The following is a 17,514-nucleotide window of genomic DNA, read 5'->3' as shown; positions in this document are numbered from 1 at the left end:
TGCTGTCAGATCCCTACTGGACTCCCGACGTCGTGGAGGTCGGCTCCAGTACCTGGTGGACTGGGAGGGGTATGGCCCAGAGGAGCAGTGTTGGTGGAGGACATTCTGGATCCCAACATCATCCGTGATTTCCACCTGCTCCGCCCGGACCGGCCCATCATTACGCGCACCTGCAGATCATCATTATACCCACCTGGACTCCATTACCTTCCTGAATACCTCCCCTATATCTGTCACTCCCTTGGGTACTTCCTCAGTCAGTATTGTTCATGTATAAACACCACTATTGTGTTGTCTCGTTTCATGTTTGTTGTTTTATTAAACGTTTATCCTGCACCTGCTTCTCGACTCACAGCATCATCGTTACAAGGGGCTCTTAACAAACCCCCCGGTCAGAAGACACCTTCATCAATAGGCGCTAAAGTAGTTAGCGTCTATGAACGAAGTAACGCACCTTATACTTTCAATGCATTTTTCTGCAAAGGGTGGTTAAACTGTTGGGCAAAAAAAGTGTAAACTTTGTTTACTTGCGTTTATCCTTAAGAGCAGTGTACCGCTGATATTTTTCAACTACTTTTCTCAGTGGAGAATAATTTCCTCATTCCTGTAAAACAGATCTATCCGGATCTAACCACACACACGTGACGCACCTACTGTACACTCACATAACCTGACTTAAACACAGAGGAGAGCAGTCTATTCACCTTTCTTCCATGTAGATAAACTCTAATGAAAAAAGGAAGGAATTTTTCTCTTCAATAAAACATCCTCTCATTCCAGGAGGAACTACAGACTTTCTTGAAGCCCTTACAGGAAAAACTGGAGGTCTTTAATAAAGTTAAACAAACCTGTGACTAATCAGTCAAGCACATTACTGTGAGGATGACTAGTAATAAGAGAACAGAGAATTGTATGTATTCGGCTCACAGTATTTTGTGGGTAAACTGTGACACTTCAATTAACATAACTTAGTTTCTCACTGTCTCCAGAACCAGACCCAGCACACAAAAATAATGATTAAAAAAGCTTTTCAGAAGCTCAGCCAGTTTTTTTCTTAACTGCATTGTTGGTTAAGGGCTAAGTAAGCATTTCACTGGAAGGTCTACACCTGTTGTATTCAGCGCATGTGACAAATAACATTTTATTTGACTTGACCATCAACTGTGCAGTACAATTAAGCAGTATCAATGACAGTTGTACACAACTATTATTAACTTGACATGTTCTTCTTGGCTTCCAAAAAACACCACGAACTAGAAATCATCCACAGTTCTAATGTACACTGAACAAAAATATAAATGGAACGTGCAACAATTTCAAAGATTTTACTGAATTACAGTTGAAATAAGGAAATCCGTCAATTAAGATACAGATAAGCATTTGCTGGTCACAGATACTGTACCTTTAAAAAAAGGTAGTGGTGTGGATCAGAAAACCAGTCAGTATCTGTTGTGACCATTTGCCTCATGCAGCGCGACACATTTCCTTCACATAGAGTTGATCAGGCTGTTGATTGTGGCCTGTGGAATGTTGTCACACTCCTCTTCAATGTCTGTGTTCGAAGTTGCTGGATATTGGCGGGAAATGGAACACGCTGTCATACACTTTGATCCAGGCATCCCACACATGCTCAATGGGTGACATGTCTGGTGAGTATGCAGGCCATGGAAGAACTGGGACATTTTCAGCTTCCAGGAATTGTGTACAGATCCTTAAGACATGGGGCAGTGCATTATCATGCTAAAACATGAGGTGATGGCGGCGGATGAATGCTATGACAATGGGCCTCAGGATCTTATCACAGTATCCCTATGCATTCAAATTGCCATCAATAAAATGCAATTATGTTTTTTGTCCGTAGCTTATGCCTGCCCATACCATAACCCCACCGCCACCATGGGGCATTCTGTTCACAATGTTGACATCAGCAAACCGCTCGCCCACACGACGCCACACACTCTGTCTGCCATCTATCTGCTCTGTACAGTTGAAACCGGGATTCGTCTTTGAACAGTACACTTCTCCAGTGTGCCAGTGGCCATCGAAGGTGAACATTTGCCCACAGAAGTTGGTTACGACGCCGAACTGCAGTCAGGTCAAGACCATGGTAAGGACGTATGCACGCAGATGAGCTTCCCTAAGACGGTTTCTGACAGCTTGTTCCACAGTTTCATCAGTTGTCCGGGTGGCTGGTCTCCGATTATCCCGCAGGTGAAGAAGCCAGATGTGGAGGTCCTGGGCTGGTGTGGTTACCCGTGGTCTTCAGTGAGGCTGGTTGGACATACTGTCAAATTCTCTAAAATGAAGTTGGAGGTGGCTTATGAAAAAGAAATGTACAAATTAAATGTAAATGTAATTATCTGGCAACAGCCCTGGTGGAAATTCCAGCAGTCAGCATGCCAATTACACACTCTCTCAAAACTTGAGACATCTGTGGCATTGTGTTGTGTGAAAGAACTGCACATTTTAGAGTGGCCTTTTATTGTCCCCAGCTCAAGGTGCACCTGTGTAATGATCATGTTGTTTAATCAACTTGTTGATATGCCACACCTGTCAGGTGAATGGATTATCTTGGCAAAGGAGAAATGCTCACTAACAGGGATCTGAACATGGTCTCTGTAAAGGGACAAAATAGTTAGTCTGGCTGTAGTGGGACAGTCCTGGTGGTGATGTGATTATGGTACAGTATGTCAAGGCTTTATCCCGGGAACAAGATGGTACTGTTGAGCGTGTTAGTGGATTTTAGGGGAAAACCAATTGTCTTAATAAAATTTAAAAAATACATCTTCAAAATCAACTCAATTATACTTAGTACTATAATGTATATAAATGGTTATCTTTTACAGTGAAATATTTTGCATGTTTAAGGTAATTGAGCTGTATGAGTGTGAAACTTTTTCTTGATCAACCTTGTCACAGTGCACTACCCCAACATGTTTCTGTAAATTAATTGTACAATTATTTGGGAAGCTGAGTCATTGGAGTCTTCTAATTAGGCAAACTGGGGTCACGTTTGGTCCAGGGCACCTTCAGCGGCGCCAGATGCAACCAGTGTTCAGGGGAAATGGAAAGGGAGCCTGTGACGCAACTTCCAATTTTGGACATTGAGACAACTCCTCCACATTTACTGAATTGGTTCAACACTGCAGAAGAGAACCTCCTCTGACAGGTAGATTCTTTTCACGTCAGGGTCAAAAAGAAAGAAACGCCACTCAGGCTATGTTAAATTATTGGTGCTTTCAAGACAACTGGGAACTCTGCAAAAAACAAGGTCAAATATTGAAATTAGTGATCTTCGGGTCAGAAAGTCAGAGCTCTAGAAAGATACCAGAGTAATTCCGAGTTGGATGACCATTCAAAACTATTTTTCCCAGTTGGAGCTAGTTTTTTTCCTCCCCCCCGAGTTCCCAGTTGTCTTAAATGCACTGAAGTCTGAGATTTCCGAATTCCTAGTTGTTTTGAACACGTCATTAGTATAGGGTAATCCGAGACAAAGAACCATGAAGAATAGAATAGCGCCATTCAGAGGTGAGAGGTGTCTGATTTACAACAACTGACCCAGGTCCTAGGTTCTGTCGATCTATTGGTCGGTGGGATGGGTTACAGAGTGTTGATGAGGGAGTAGGGTGAAGTTGCCCCTAGAGATGCTGATTTTGAGTCAGTTTAGTGCCTGCTGTACCGGGTTATGGACGCGCACTGGAGGGAGAGTGCAAGGAGCAGGAATCGGTCTCACCGGACTGGGGAGACACACTAAGGGCTGAATGCTCACAGCAGGCACTGGCTGTACCGGGTTATGGATGCGCACTGGAGGCCTGATGCGTGGGGCTGGCATAGGAGGCGCCAGACTAGTAACACGCACCTCAGGGCGAGTGCGGGGAGCAGGAACAGGACGTACTGGACTGGGCAGGCGCACTGGAGGCCTGATGCGTGGGACTGGCTTTGGAGGCGCACTGACCACTCTACCATAGAAAATAACTTATATTGGTCAGGACGTGACACCACCCCTCATCAATCTATCAATCAAATGTATTTATAAAGCCCTTTTTACATCAGCTGATGTCACAAAGTGCTACAGTGAAACCCAGCCTAAAACCCCAAACAGCAAGCAATGCAGATGTAGAAGTACGGTGGCTAGGAAAAATTCCCTAGAAAGGCAGGAACCTAGGAATAATCCTGGAGAGGAACCAGGCTCTGAGGGGTGGCCAGTCCTCTTCTGGCTATGCCGGGTTGAGATTATAACGGTACATGGCCAAGATGTTCAAACGTTCGTAGATGACCAGCAGGGTCAAATAATAATAATCACAGTGGTTGTAGAGGGTGCAACAGGTCAGCACTTCATGAGTAAATGTCAGTTGGCTTTTCATTGCCGAGCATTCAGAGTTAGAGACAGCAGGTGCGGTAGAGAGAGAGTCGAAAACAGCAGGTCCGGGACTGTGACGATCGTCATAAGGAGTAGACCAAGGTGCAGAGTGTTGAGTGCTCATGATAAATATTTATTTTAACTCAGAACACTATACAAAACAATAAACAAAGAAACGCAAATGTCACATTCTACAAGCTTCACTGAGCAATACAAAAACAAGATCCCACAACACCAGGTGGAAGAAAAAAAACTACTTAAGTATGATCTCCAATTAGAGACATCGAGGACCAGCTGCCTCTAATTAACGATCATCCCAAACAAAACCAACATAGAAATACAAAACTAGAACATGAACACAGAAATACAAAACATAGAAAAACACCCCCTGTCACACCCTGACCTACTCTACCATAGAAAATAACATCTTACTATGGTCAGGACATGACAGGGACAAGGTAGCACGTCTGGTGAACAGGTCAGGGTTCCATAGCCGCATCCATCAGCCCCTCACCTGACATTCACCTGCTCATGGTAATATACTGTACAATCCCATAAAACTTAAAAGATCCACCCCTCATACACCAAGTCCATGATACTCACCTGCTCACGGTAATGTACAACCCTCTCAGCTCTCTTAGGACATAAAACAGGACTTCTACAAAAAGTAAGTTCAAATTGAACCATTAAATATTCCACCTAAACTGTAACTTTCAGGCCCTGCTAACCAAACAAGGGTGAGTATTGGAAGTGAACTGTTGCCTCCAGAAGCCATTCCAGAGAAAGGAATGTGACTATGAGAGAAAATGGCTTCCAAATGGTTGCACATATCTCCTGTCCATTGTGGCATGACATCTTCAAGGATCCAGTCCTACTTTATTGTGTAGCCACAGCTTCTGTAAATCCTGTCTGCAGAAACACTGGGGAGAGAAGGAAGAAAAGGAATGTCCCGAATGCAAGAGAAACTCTTCAACAGAGCTTTTCCTTAACCTGGCTCTAAAGGACATATGTGAGGCCTTCTTACAGGAGAGAGCTTCAACAGACTCCAAAACATCGATTTAAATTCAATAAAGATTATTTGTATTTACTATTCATAAAACAAGCAAAACATGGTTAGACGCTTTAAACAGTTTTTTCCTGATGGTTGTCAGTCTGTAGGGCAACAAAATGTTTAAATTGTGCAAGGGGGTGTATATTTTCTATAGTCACTTTACAGACGTTTACCGAGTTTCCCTGTCTGATGTCATACATGTTTGAGTTTAGCCACGCCGATCACTTATAATTTCAATACAGTGATCTGTTCTCTCTGTTAAGCTCCTGTGATTCTAGACACTGCCCACCCAGATCTCATCCTGTCTGAGGATCTGACCAGTGTCAAAGTCAGTGAGACACAGCAGCTTCCTGACAAACCAGAGAGGTTTGATAGCTACAAATGGCTCCTGGGCTCTGAGGGCTTTCACTCAGGCACACACAGCTGGGACATTGAGGTTGGGGACAGTTATGGTCGCTGGGTGTGATACAGGAGGGTGTCCGAACGAAGGGAGTAGTTAAGAGTGGGTACTGGTCATTGAAGCAGTTTGATGCAAAATAAACAGCACAGTTGCCACCAGGACCATCCATTGACCTGACCGTAGCAGAGGATCAGAGTGCAGCTGGACTGGGACAAAGGAATGCTGTCCTTCTCTGACCCTGTTAACAACACACACATACACACATTCACACACACTTTCACTGATCGAGTCTTTCCATTAATTGGGGATTACAGCAAACACCAGTGTCTAAGCATCTTGGCAGACGAGGCCTTTTTAACAGTGGAATAGCCCTGCAATGATATTTACTCACAGCCAAATACAGCTGAGGTTAAACACTCCACAATGCTTAGGTATTTTTATTTTGAATTAGTCAGCAATGTTCAATAATTTTAAAAAACTGCTCCTTGCACGGCCATGTATTATTAGGCCTGTTCTTTGAGTGGTGGGTGACCAGTGGAGATCAGCCAGGATGGCCCTGTCCGGGGGTATCATCGGATGGGGCCACAGTGTCTTCTGATCCCTCCTGTCTCAGCCTCCAGTATTTATGCTGCAGTAGTTTATGTGTCGGGGGGCTAGGGTCAGTCTGTTACATCTGGAGTATTCTCTTGTCTTATCCGGTGTCCTGTGTGAATGTAAATATGCTCTCTCTAATTCTCTCTTTCTTTCTTTCTCTCGGAGGACCTGAGCCCTAGGACTACCTGGCATGATGACTCCTTGCTGTCCCCAGTCCACCTGGCCATGCTGCTGCTCCAGTTTCAACTGTTCTGCCTGCGGCTACGGAACCCTGACCTGTTCACCGGACGTGCTTGTTGCACCCTCGACAATTACTATGATTATTATTATTTGACCATGCTGGTCATTTACGAACATTTTAACATCTTGACCATGTTCTGTTATAATATCCACCCGGCACAGCCAGAAGAGGACTGGCCACCCCTCATAGCCTGGTTCCTCTCTAGGTTTCTTCCTAGGTTTTTGGCCTTTCTCAGGAGTTTTTCCTAGGGAGTTTTTCCCAGCCACCGTGCTTCTTTCACATGCATTGCTTGCTGTTTGGGGTTTTAGGCTGGGTTTCTGTACAGCACTTTGAGATTTCAGCTGATGTACGAAGGGCTATATAAATAAATTTGATTTGATTTTGATTTGATTTGATGGGGATGATGCGGGAGGACTTTTTTAGTTTTTGTTAAAATCCTTGTGGAACTGTTTTGTATGAGCTGTAATCTGTTGATTGCAAGTACAAGTAGGCCTACAATCACTGTGTTTCCATAATCAATTCTGAAAAGAATATAACTAATGAAATGATTGTGTTATATGATTGTTGTAGAGATTATTGTTTTGTATAGACCAACAGATTGTTTTGTACTACAAATAATTGTTTTGTATAAGCCTACAAATAATTGTTTTGTATAAGCCTACAGATAATTGTTTTGTATAAGCCTACAGATAATTGTTTTTGTATAAGCCTACAGATAATTGTTTTGTATAAGCCTACAGATAATTGTTTTGTATAAGCCTACAGATAATTGTTTTGTATAAGCCTACAGATATTTATTTTGTATAAGCATACAGATAATTGTTTTGTATAAGTCTACAGATAATTGTTTTGTATAAGCATACAGATAATTGTTTTGTATAAGTCTACAGATAATTGTTTTGTATAAGCATACAGATAATTGTTTTGTATAAGCCTACAGATATTTATTTTGTATAAGCCTACAGATAATTGTTTTGTATAAGCCTACAGATAATTGTTTTGTATAGGCATACAGATAATACTGATTTTAGTTTTGTTGCCCATTACTTGAGGAATAATCTCAGAAACTCTCTAAAATGTGATGTTTTGGTGCCTCTAGGCTAGGGAAATTCAGATGGCTGATTGTTGGCCTTTTACTGAAGACTGTTTGTTTTTTATGATTGTGTTATGTATCTCTCTGGTTTTCATAGTGTATTGATGTGTATATTTTTGTAATTACAGGGCTGTTATGAAAAACCTTGTTCTCAGCATGATCAAAATGAAGGTTAAATAAAAGACTATGGCTAAACAGCAGTGAAACACAAGTTTCAACAATACAGAATGGGAAAGGAGGACCAAGGCTCTCTTCATATAAATGAATTAAAATGCCTTCATTTGTATGGCATGCTCAATGGAAACAAAGTTTAAAAACTCCGACGTGTTTCGGCTGCATGGCCGTCAGGGAGTACAAAGATATGATAATAGTCCTCTTTTGAACATGTGGTTAAATTGGTTACAGAATTCATTGGACATCACCTAGTAAGCAATACTATACACATTCAAAAGTGAAATACTGTAGATATGTTATCAAAAATGCAGCTCAAGGCTAGAAGCATCAGAACCCATAGAAAGGTAGTTCTAACCTTGAATATGACTGGGCAAAGTGCTAAGAATAGGAGAGCCATCTATTTTATAGTACACTAGAACACAGCAAACATGGACCACAGCAGTCTAAACATAGCTGAGGGCATTAGAGCAAAATGTCCACTAGATGACAGCAAATGGACCTCTCACGACCCTACAGGAAACGTGAGAAATCCATATCTTCATTTAAACCAGGGTACTTAGTGACCTGTAGTTTGTAAAAAAACTTTCCCTTTGGTTTAGCTGTTTAAGACGGTCCCCTTTTCTAATTGAGGCCGAAACATGATCAACCCCGATAACTTGTAGAGAGGCCATGGTGTAAGGACTTGTAGTGCCTTGCCATAGGGTAGACTTCATAGCCTACCCGAATGGTGTACTTGTGTCCGCTAAGTGGCCTTGAAGGCGTCTCTTTATCTGTCCAATGTAGAAAACCTTGCACTGTGGACATTTCAATCTGTAGATGACATGAGTGGTTTTGCAGTTAATGAAATGCTTGACTTGATACTCCATTTAAAAGCTGTGTCAACAAATTACTTTTTCTGTGCAATATTTCCAGAATGGGACATGGGAGTGATTACAGAGTCTTTTTTATTTGTTTTATTTCACCTTTATTTATCCAGGTAGGCTAGTTTAGAACAAGTTCTCATTTACAACTGCGACCTGGCCAAGATAAAGCAAAGCAGTGCGACAAACAACAACACAGTTACACATGGGATAAACAAACGTACAGTCAATAATACAATAGAAAAAGTATATATACAGTGTGTGCAAATGAGGTAGGATAAGGGAGGTAAGGCAATAAATAGGCCATAGTGGCGAAATAATTACAATATAGCAAATAAACACTGGAGTGATAGATGTGCAGAAGATGAGTGTGCAAGTAGAGATACTGGGGTGCAAAGGAGCAAAATAAATAAATAACAGTATGGGGATGAGGTAGTTGGATGGGATATTTACAGATGGGCTATGTACAGGTGCAGTGATCTCTGAGCTGCTCTGACAGCTGTGCTTAAAGTTAGTGAGGGGAAGTCTCCAGCTTCAGTGATTTTTGCAGTTCGTTCCATTCATTGGCAGCAGAGAACTGGAAGGAAAGGCGGCTGAAGGAGGAATTGGCTTTGGGGGTGACCAGTGAAATATACCTGCTGGAGCGCGTGCTACGGGTGGGTGCTGCTATGGTGACCATTGAGCTGAGATAAGGCGGGGCTTTACCTACCAAAGACTTATAGATGACCAGGAGCCAGTGGGTTTGGTGACAAATATGAAGCGAGGGCCAGCCAACGAGAGCATACAGGTCGTAGTGGTGGGTAGTCTATGGGGCTTTGGTGACAAAACAGATGGCACTGTGATAGACTGCATCCAATTTGCTGAGTAGAGTGTTGGGGGCTATTTTGTAAAGGACATCGCCGAAGTCAAGGATCGGTAGGATAGTCAGTTTTACGAGGGTATGTTTGGCAGCATGAGTGAAGGATGCTTTGTTGCGAAATAGGAAGACGATTCTAGATATAACTTTGGATTGGAGATGCTTAGTGTGAGTCTGGAAGGAGAGTTTACAGTCTAACCAGACACCTAGGTATTTGTAGTTGTCCACATATTCTAAGTCAGAACCGTCCAGAGTAGTGATGCTGGACGGGCGGGCAGGTGTGGGCAGCGATCGGTTGAAGAGCATGCATTTAGTTTTACTTGCATGTAAGAGCAGTTGAAGGAGAGTTGTATGGCATTGAAGCTCGTCTGGAGGTTTGTTAACACAGTGTCCAAAGAAGGGCCAGAATTATACAGAATGGTGTCGTCTGCGTAGAGGTGGATCAGAGAATCACCAGCAGCAAGAGCAACATCATTGATGTATACAGAGAAAAGAGTCAGCCCGAGGATTAAACGCTGTGGCACCCCCATAGAGACTGCCAGAGGTCCTGACAACAGGCCCTCCGATTTGACACACTGAACTCTGTCTGAGAAGTAGTTGGTGAACCAGGCAAGGCAGTCATTTGAGAAACCAAGGCTGTTGAGGCTGCTGATAAGAATGTGGTGATTGACAGAGTCGAAAGCCTTGGCCAGGTCGATGAATACAGCTGCACAGTATTGTCTCTTATCGATGGCGGATATGATATTGTTTAGGACCTTGAGCGTGGCTGAGGTGCACCCATGAACAGCTCGGAAACCAGATTGCATAGCGGAGAAGGTACAGTGGGATTCGAAATGTACGGTGTACTGTTTGTTAACTTGGCTTTCGAAGACCTTAGAAAGGCAGGGTAGGATAGATATAGGTCTGTAGCAGTTTGGGTCTAGAGTGTCTCCCCCTTTGAAGAGGGGGATGACCGCGGAAGCTTTCCAATCTTTGGGGATCTCAGACGATACGAGAGGTTGAACAGGCTAGTAATAGGGGTTGCAACAATTTCGGTGGATAATTTTAGAAAGAGAGGGTCCAGATTGTCTAGCCTGGCTGATTTGTAGGGGTCCAGATTTTGCAGCTCTTTCAGAACATCTGCTATCTGGATTTGGGTGAAGGAGAAATGGGGGAGGCTTGGGCAAGTTGCTGTGGGGGGTGCAGGGCTGTTGACCAGGGTAGGGGTAGCCAGGTGGAAAGCATGGCCAGCTGTAGAAAAATGCTTCTTGAAATGTCCAATTGTCGCGGATTTATCGGTAGTGACAGTGTTTCCTAGCCTCAGTGCAGTGGGCAGCTGGGAGGAGGTGCTCTTATTCTCCATGGACTTTAGTGTCCCAGAATTTTTTGGAGTTTGTGCTACAGGATGCAAATTTCTGTTTGAAAAAGCTAGCCTTTGCTTTCCTAACTGCCTGTGTATATTGGTTCCTAACTTCCCTGAAAAGTTGCATATCGCAGGGGCTATTCGATGCTAATGCAATACTCCACAGGATGTTTTTGTGCTGGTCAAGGGCAGTCAGGTCTGGAGTGAACCAAGGGCTATATCTGTTCCTGGTTCTACATTTTTTGAATTTGGCATGCTTATTTAAGATGGTGAGGAAAGCATTTTTTAAGAATAACCAGGCATCCTCTACTGACGGAATTAGGTCAATATCCTTCCAGGATACCCGGGCCAGATCGATTAGAAAGGCCTGCTCGCTGAAGTGTTTTAGGGAGCGTTTGACAGTGATGAGGGGTGGTCGTTTGACCGCAGACCCATTACGGACGCAGGGAATGAGGCAGTGATCGCTGAGATCCTGGTTGAAGACAGCAGAAGTGTATTTGGAGGGCAGGTTGGTTAGGATTATATCTATGAGGGTGCCCCTGTTTATGGATTTGGGGTTGTACCTGGTAGATTCATTGATAATTTGTGTGAGATTGATGGCATCAAGCTTAGATTGTAGTGTGGCCGGGGTGTAAAGCATGTTCCACTTTAGGTCACCTAACAGCTCGAGCTCTGAAGATAGATGGGGGGCAATCAATTCACATTTGGTGTCCAGGGCACAGCTGGGGGCAGAAGGTGGTCTATAGCAAGCGGCAACGGTGAGAGATTTTTAAAAGAGAAGTTCAAATTGTTTGGGCACAGACCTGGATAGTAAGACAGAACTCTGCATGCTGACTCCGTCCCCTTTGTCAGAAAATGTTATAGTTAGGGATGGAAATTTCAGGGGTTTTGGTGGTCTTCCTAAGCCAGGATTCAGACACGGCTAGGACATCCGGGTTGGCAGAGTGTGCTAAAGCAGTGAATAAAACAAACTTAGGGAGGAGGCTTCTAATGTCAACATGCATGAAACCAAGGCTTTTACGGTTACAGAAGTCAACAAATGAGAGCGCCTGGGGAATGGGAGTGATGCTGGGGGCTGCAGGGCCTGGGTTAACCTCTACATCACCAGAGGAACAGAGGAGGAGTAGGATAAGGATATGGCTAAAGGCTATAAGAACTGGTCGTCGGGTACGTTCGGAACAGAGAGTAAAAGGTGCACGTTTCTGGGCACGGTAGAATAGATTCAAGGCATAATGTACAGACCAAGGCTGGTAGGATGTGTGGTATGGTAGGGTAGGAATACAGCGGAGGTAAACCTATGCATTGAGTGACGATGAGAGAGATATTGTCTCTAGAAACATCAGAGGAAGGAAATAATTGAGTAGATATATTTTATTGTCAGAAGAGGAGCTTACATTTACATTTTAGTCATTTAGCAGACACTCTTACCCAGAGCATACATTTTCATACTGTTTTTGTACTGGTCCTCGGTGGGAATCCTACCCACAACCCTGGCACTGAATGCGCCATGCTCTACCAACTGAGCTACACGAGACAGGCTCATTGTAATGGCTGGAATGAAATTAATGGAAGGGGGTCAAACATATGGCTTCCTGTAATATTCATATGTGAATACATACCGAATTATAATTGGATTCATTTTACCGCCGTATCCTACTGTGCGGTGATTGTGGTTGGAGATAGGCGAACATGTAGTTGTAGCTAGTTAATAAAAAAGTTATGTTAAGAAACATCCTGTAGTTCTGCGTTTTATTATTTGTACAAAGCGTAGAAAACAAGACATGGTGTCAGAGTAAATGGTCTTAAAAGATGGATTTTTCTGGAGTTCCTTCACCTCGAATGGACTTGGAGTCTACAAACTTACCCGATGCATGGCGTAAGTACAAACAGCATGTGGAGCTAATGTTCACGGGTCCTCTGAAGGCAAGAGGAGAAGAGGAAAAATGCAGCTACCTGCTCCTCTGGATCTGTGAAAAAGGGAGAGATATTTACAACACGTGGACACTTACCGAGGCTGAATCAAAGGTACTGAAAACATACTACGATCGTTTTGAAGCATATGTGGTGCCGAAGACCAATACAATTTTCGCCAGGTACAAATTCCATGAGAAAGTACAGGGAGCTAGCGAGTCTTTTGAACCGTTTGTGACTGAGCTGCGTCTGCTTGTGAAACAATGATTATGCAAACAAGGATGAGATGGTCAGGGGCCGTATTGTATTTGGAATACACTCACCGCGAGTGAGAGAGAAACTTTTGAATGTTGGGTCTGAGCTAACGCTGGACAAAGCTATCGACATAGCCAGATCTCACGAGCTAGCACAGGCTCAGATGAAAACCATTTCGCGCGGCAGCACGAGCGCATCACGTGAACAAACAGTGCACGCAGTCAGGCAGACATCAAAGCACACCTCCGGTGCCCAGAGAGCGCGTTTCAGAACTGAGAGAGACATAACTCCAAAACAGAGCGACACAGACTCAAAACGCCCCAAAACATGTGGATATTGTGGATACAAAGTGCATGGCGAACAAGGAAATTGCCCAGCTAAAGGCAAACAGTGTACTAAATGTGGTAAATGGAATCACTTTGCAAAAGTGTGCAGAGCTTACTGTGGAAAAACAGTACACACAGTGAGTGAAGATGAAATGTCAATCAAAGAGTCAAATGATGATGAACTGTTTATTGATTCAGTGACACAAAAAAGTCATATCAGACACAGAGCAAGCCTTGGCTGACATTGAGATAGGAACACAAGGCACAAAGCTAAAGTTCAAACTAGACACTGGTGCACAAGTAAACATTATTCCTCTGAATAAGTACCGCAGCTTGACATCTGAGTGCGAGCTACAGCCCACCCTTCGCAGACTGACTGGTTATGGTGGCGAACAGCTCCCAGTAAAAGGCACATGCACTTTCAAATGCAAATACAAGGAAAATGACATGATGTTGGACTTTTACGTTGTTGACACTAGAGCACCTGCAGTGCTAGGTCTTAAAGCATGTTTAGACATGGACCTCATCAAGCTAGTTTTATCAGTAACAGCACCAGTAGAGACAGAAAATGTACTGGAGGAGTTTGCTGATGTCTTTACAGGAATAGGATTATTCCCAGGAGAATGTACCATTCACCTTGACCCAGACGCAACCCCTGTGGTCTACCCACCGAGAAAGATTCCCCTTGCTCTCCGTGCCCGTCTGAAGAAAGAGTTGGAGAGCATGGAGCAATCTGACATAGTCACCAAGGTTACAGAACCGACTGACTGGGTAAACACGTTAGTGGTGGTGGAGAAACCACGCACAGGCAAGCTCCGAGTATGCCTCGACCCAAGAGACTTGAACAAGGCTATCAAACGGCCCCATTACCCTTTACCGACGCTAGATGGTATCACACACAAGCTAGCGGGAGCACACTACTTCAGTGTCATGGACGCTAGATCAGGCTACTGGGCTATCAAGCTCACAGAAGAGTCATCTAAGCTCACAACATTCAACACACCGTTTGGACGCTACAGGTTCCGTCGCCTGCCTTTTGGGATTATCTCAGCCCAAGACGAGTTTCAGCGAAAGATTGACGAAGTGTACGAAGGCCTTGACGGAGTTGTGGCAATTGTGGATGACATCCTTGTCTATGGTTGAACCAAAGAGGAGCACGACCGAAACCTCCGCGCGATGCTGCAAAGATCCCGCGAGAGAGGAGTCCGGCTCAACCCAGAGAAGAGCACAGTCGGTGCTACAGAGGTCAGCTACTTCGGACATCTTCTCACAGCGAATGGAATCAAGCCAGATCCACAGAAGATCTCAGCCATAAAAGAAATGGAGCCACCAAAAAACCGTGCAGAGCTGGAAACAGTGCTTGGCATGGTCAACTACTTATCCAAGTTCGCACCCAGCCTCTCCAATGCTAATGCACCCCTGCGTCAACTGCTAAAGCAGTCCAGTGAGTTTCTTTGGGACAAGCAACACGACATTGCTTTCCAGAATGTGAAAGACTTGATCATGAGAGAACCAGGACCAATCCTTGCCTACTACGACCCCAACAAAGAGCTCAGACTCCAAGTGGACGCGTCGAAGTATGGACTAGGTGCAGTGCTACTGCAAGAAGGAAAGCCCATCGGCTACGCTTCCAAATCTCTCACAGACTGTGAAATCAACTACGCTCAAATCGAAAAGGAGCTCTATGCCATTCTGTTTGGATGTAAACGTTTCCATCAGTACGTATATGGACGACAAGTCATTGTGGAATCCGACCACAAGCCCCTTAAGTCAATCATGAGGAAACCACTAGCTGCACCCCCGCCAAGGCTACAGAGAATGATCCTTCAACTACAAAAATACGACTTCACAATCACTCACCGTCCAGGCAAAGACATCCCTGTCGCAGACACACTCTCCAGGAAGTTTCTTACCTACAAGGACAGCAGCCTCAGTGAGGGCATGGACATGCAAGTGCACACTGTGTACAGCAACTTACCAGTTAGTGACACGAAACTGAAGGAGATCCAAGCAGAAACAGACAAGGACTCACAACTCACACAGCTGAGGAAAGTCATACAGGATGGATGGCCTGAGGAGAGGAGAAAATGCCCTCAGAGCGTCTCAGTTCATCACGATGGTTCCAGAATTCTATCACAGATCAACGGAATCATTTTCAAAGGAGAGAAAATTATTATTCCTACCAGTCTCAGAGAAGAGATTTTGACAAAGATCCATGCTGGACACATGGGCATGGAAAAGTGCAAACAGAGAGCACGGGACATTTTGTTTTGGCCTGGAATGTGCAAACAAATAGAGGACATTGTTGGTAGATGCACCATCTGTCTTGAAAGACGCCCCTCAAACACCAAAGAGACAATGTTACCTCACTGTATCCCAGACCGACCCTGGCAGGTCGTGGCAACCGATCTGTTCACCTGGAACAACGAGGACTACATCGTAACAGTGGACTACTACAGCAGATACTTCGAACTCGACAAGCTTCACAGCACCACATCTGCAGCTGTGATACACAAGCTGAAAGCCGCCTTTGCCAGGCATGGCATTGTTGAGACTTTAATATCTGACAATGGGCCCTGTTACAAATTAAATGAGTTTGAATCCTTCACAAAAGCATGGGAGTTCACACATGTCAACACAAGCCCACATTACCCTCAAAGTAATGGCCTTGCTGAAAAATCTGTGCAGATTGCTAAATCACTCATGGACAAAGCAAAAGCAGACAAGAGAGACCCCTACCTCAGTCTCCTTGAATACCGCAACACTCCAGTTGACAACTTCAAATCACCAGCCTAGCTGTTGATGAGCCGCAGACTTCGCTCAACCCTTCCCAGCACCAACCAGCAGCTGCAACCTGAGGTCGTCAGCTACAAGGAAATGCGTGAAAAACGTGCACAGAGACAACAACAACAAAAGCGATACTACGACAGGTCAGCTAGACCACTGCCACCACTGATCGACAGAGAGTCAGTTAGAATCCAGGAGCATGGCCTCTGGAAACCAGCAGTCGTCATCCAGCCAGCTGACACTGAACGTTCATATCACGTCCGCACCGCAGAAGGAGCGGTGTACCGCCGCAATCGTCGTCACTTACTGAACACAAAAGAACAACACACTGATGAGATGAACTGTTCCCCTGAAAGAGAACGTGATGGACTAAACACACACACAGCACAACATACACCACACTTACCTGCAACACCACAAGAGCTGTTGACTGACACAGAAGCATGCTCAGCATCATATCGCACAAGGTCAGGAAGAGAGGTCAAGCCCAGAGCTGTCCTCGACCTGTGAAATGTCAAAGGGTGTAGGCGGATCGCTGCCCTAAAAGAGTTCCAGACTGTAAACTTGTTATTGAAAGTTCACTTGAAATGCTTTGGTATTGTATTTGTTTGAAATGTTAAGATGTCATTTCTACAGTGAAAGCTGAGTTGCTGAGAATCCCTTGTTTGAAAAGTAACAGTATGTTGGATCATTGTTTCAGAGTCTATGTTGATTCATTTGGTGTATTATGCAATATAAATGGTTACTTACCTTTTGTTCAAACTACAGAGCATGTATTCAAAAGAAAAGCTTAGAATATGTAAAACATTTGTATTTTGTTTTAAAAGAAGGGGGATGTAATATCCATATGTGAATACATACCGAATTATAATTGGGTGCATTTTACCGCCGTATCCTACTGTGCGGTGATTGGTTAAGACCACCCAGACGGTTAGGTCATGGCAGTTGATTGTGGTTGGAGATAGGCGAACGTGTAGTTGTAGCTAGTTAATAAAGAGTTATGTTAAGAAACATCCTGTAGTTCTGCGTTTTATTATTTGTACAAAGCGTACAAAACAAGACACTTCCATTAGTTTGTTGTGTTGGATACTGTTCCATTTAAGCCATTCCAATGAGCCCGTCCTCCTACAGCCCCTCCCACTCGCCTCATCTGATTATTGTATATCATTCTGAAGATAAACATGTAGCACAGTCCCCACTAGGGTCGTCCACTGACCTCACAGTGGCACATAAATCCCAGAGGATCAGGCGCTGTCATTATCTG

This window comes from Salmo trutta, chromosome 2, assembly GCF_901001165.1.
Source record: "Salmo trutta chromosome 2, fSalTru1.1, whole genome shotgun sequence".
NCBI lineage: Eukaryota > Metazoa > Chordata > Actinopteri > Salmoniformes > Salmonidae > Salmo > Salmo trutta.
The sequence above is the reverse complement of the archived record's forward strand: the minus strand, read 5'-3'. Positions refer to the sequence as shown.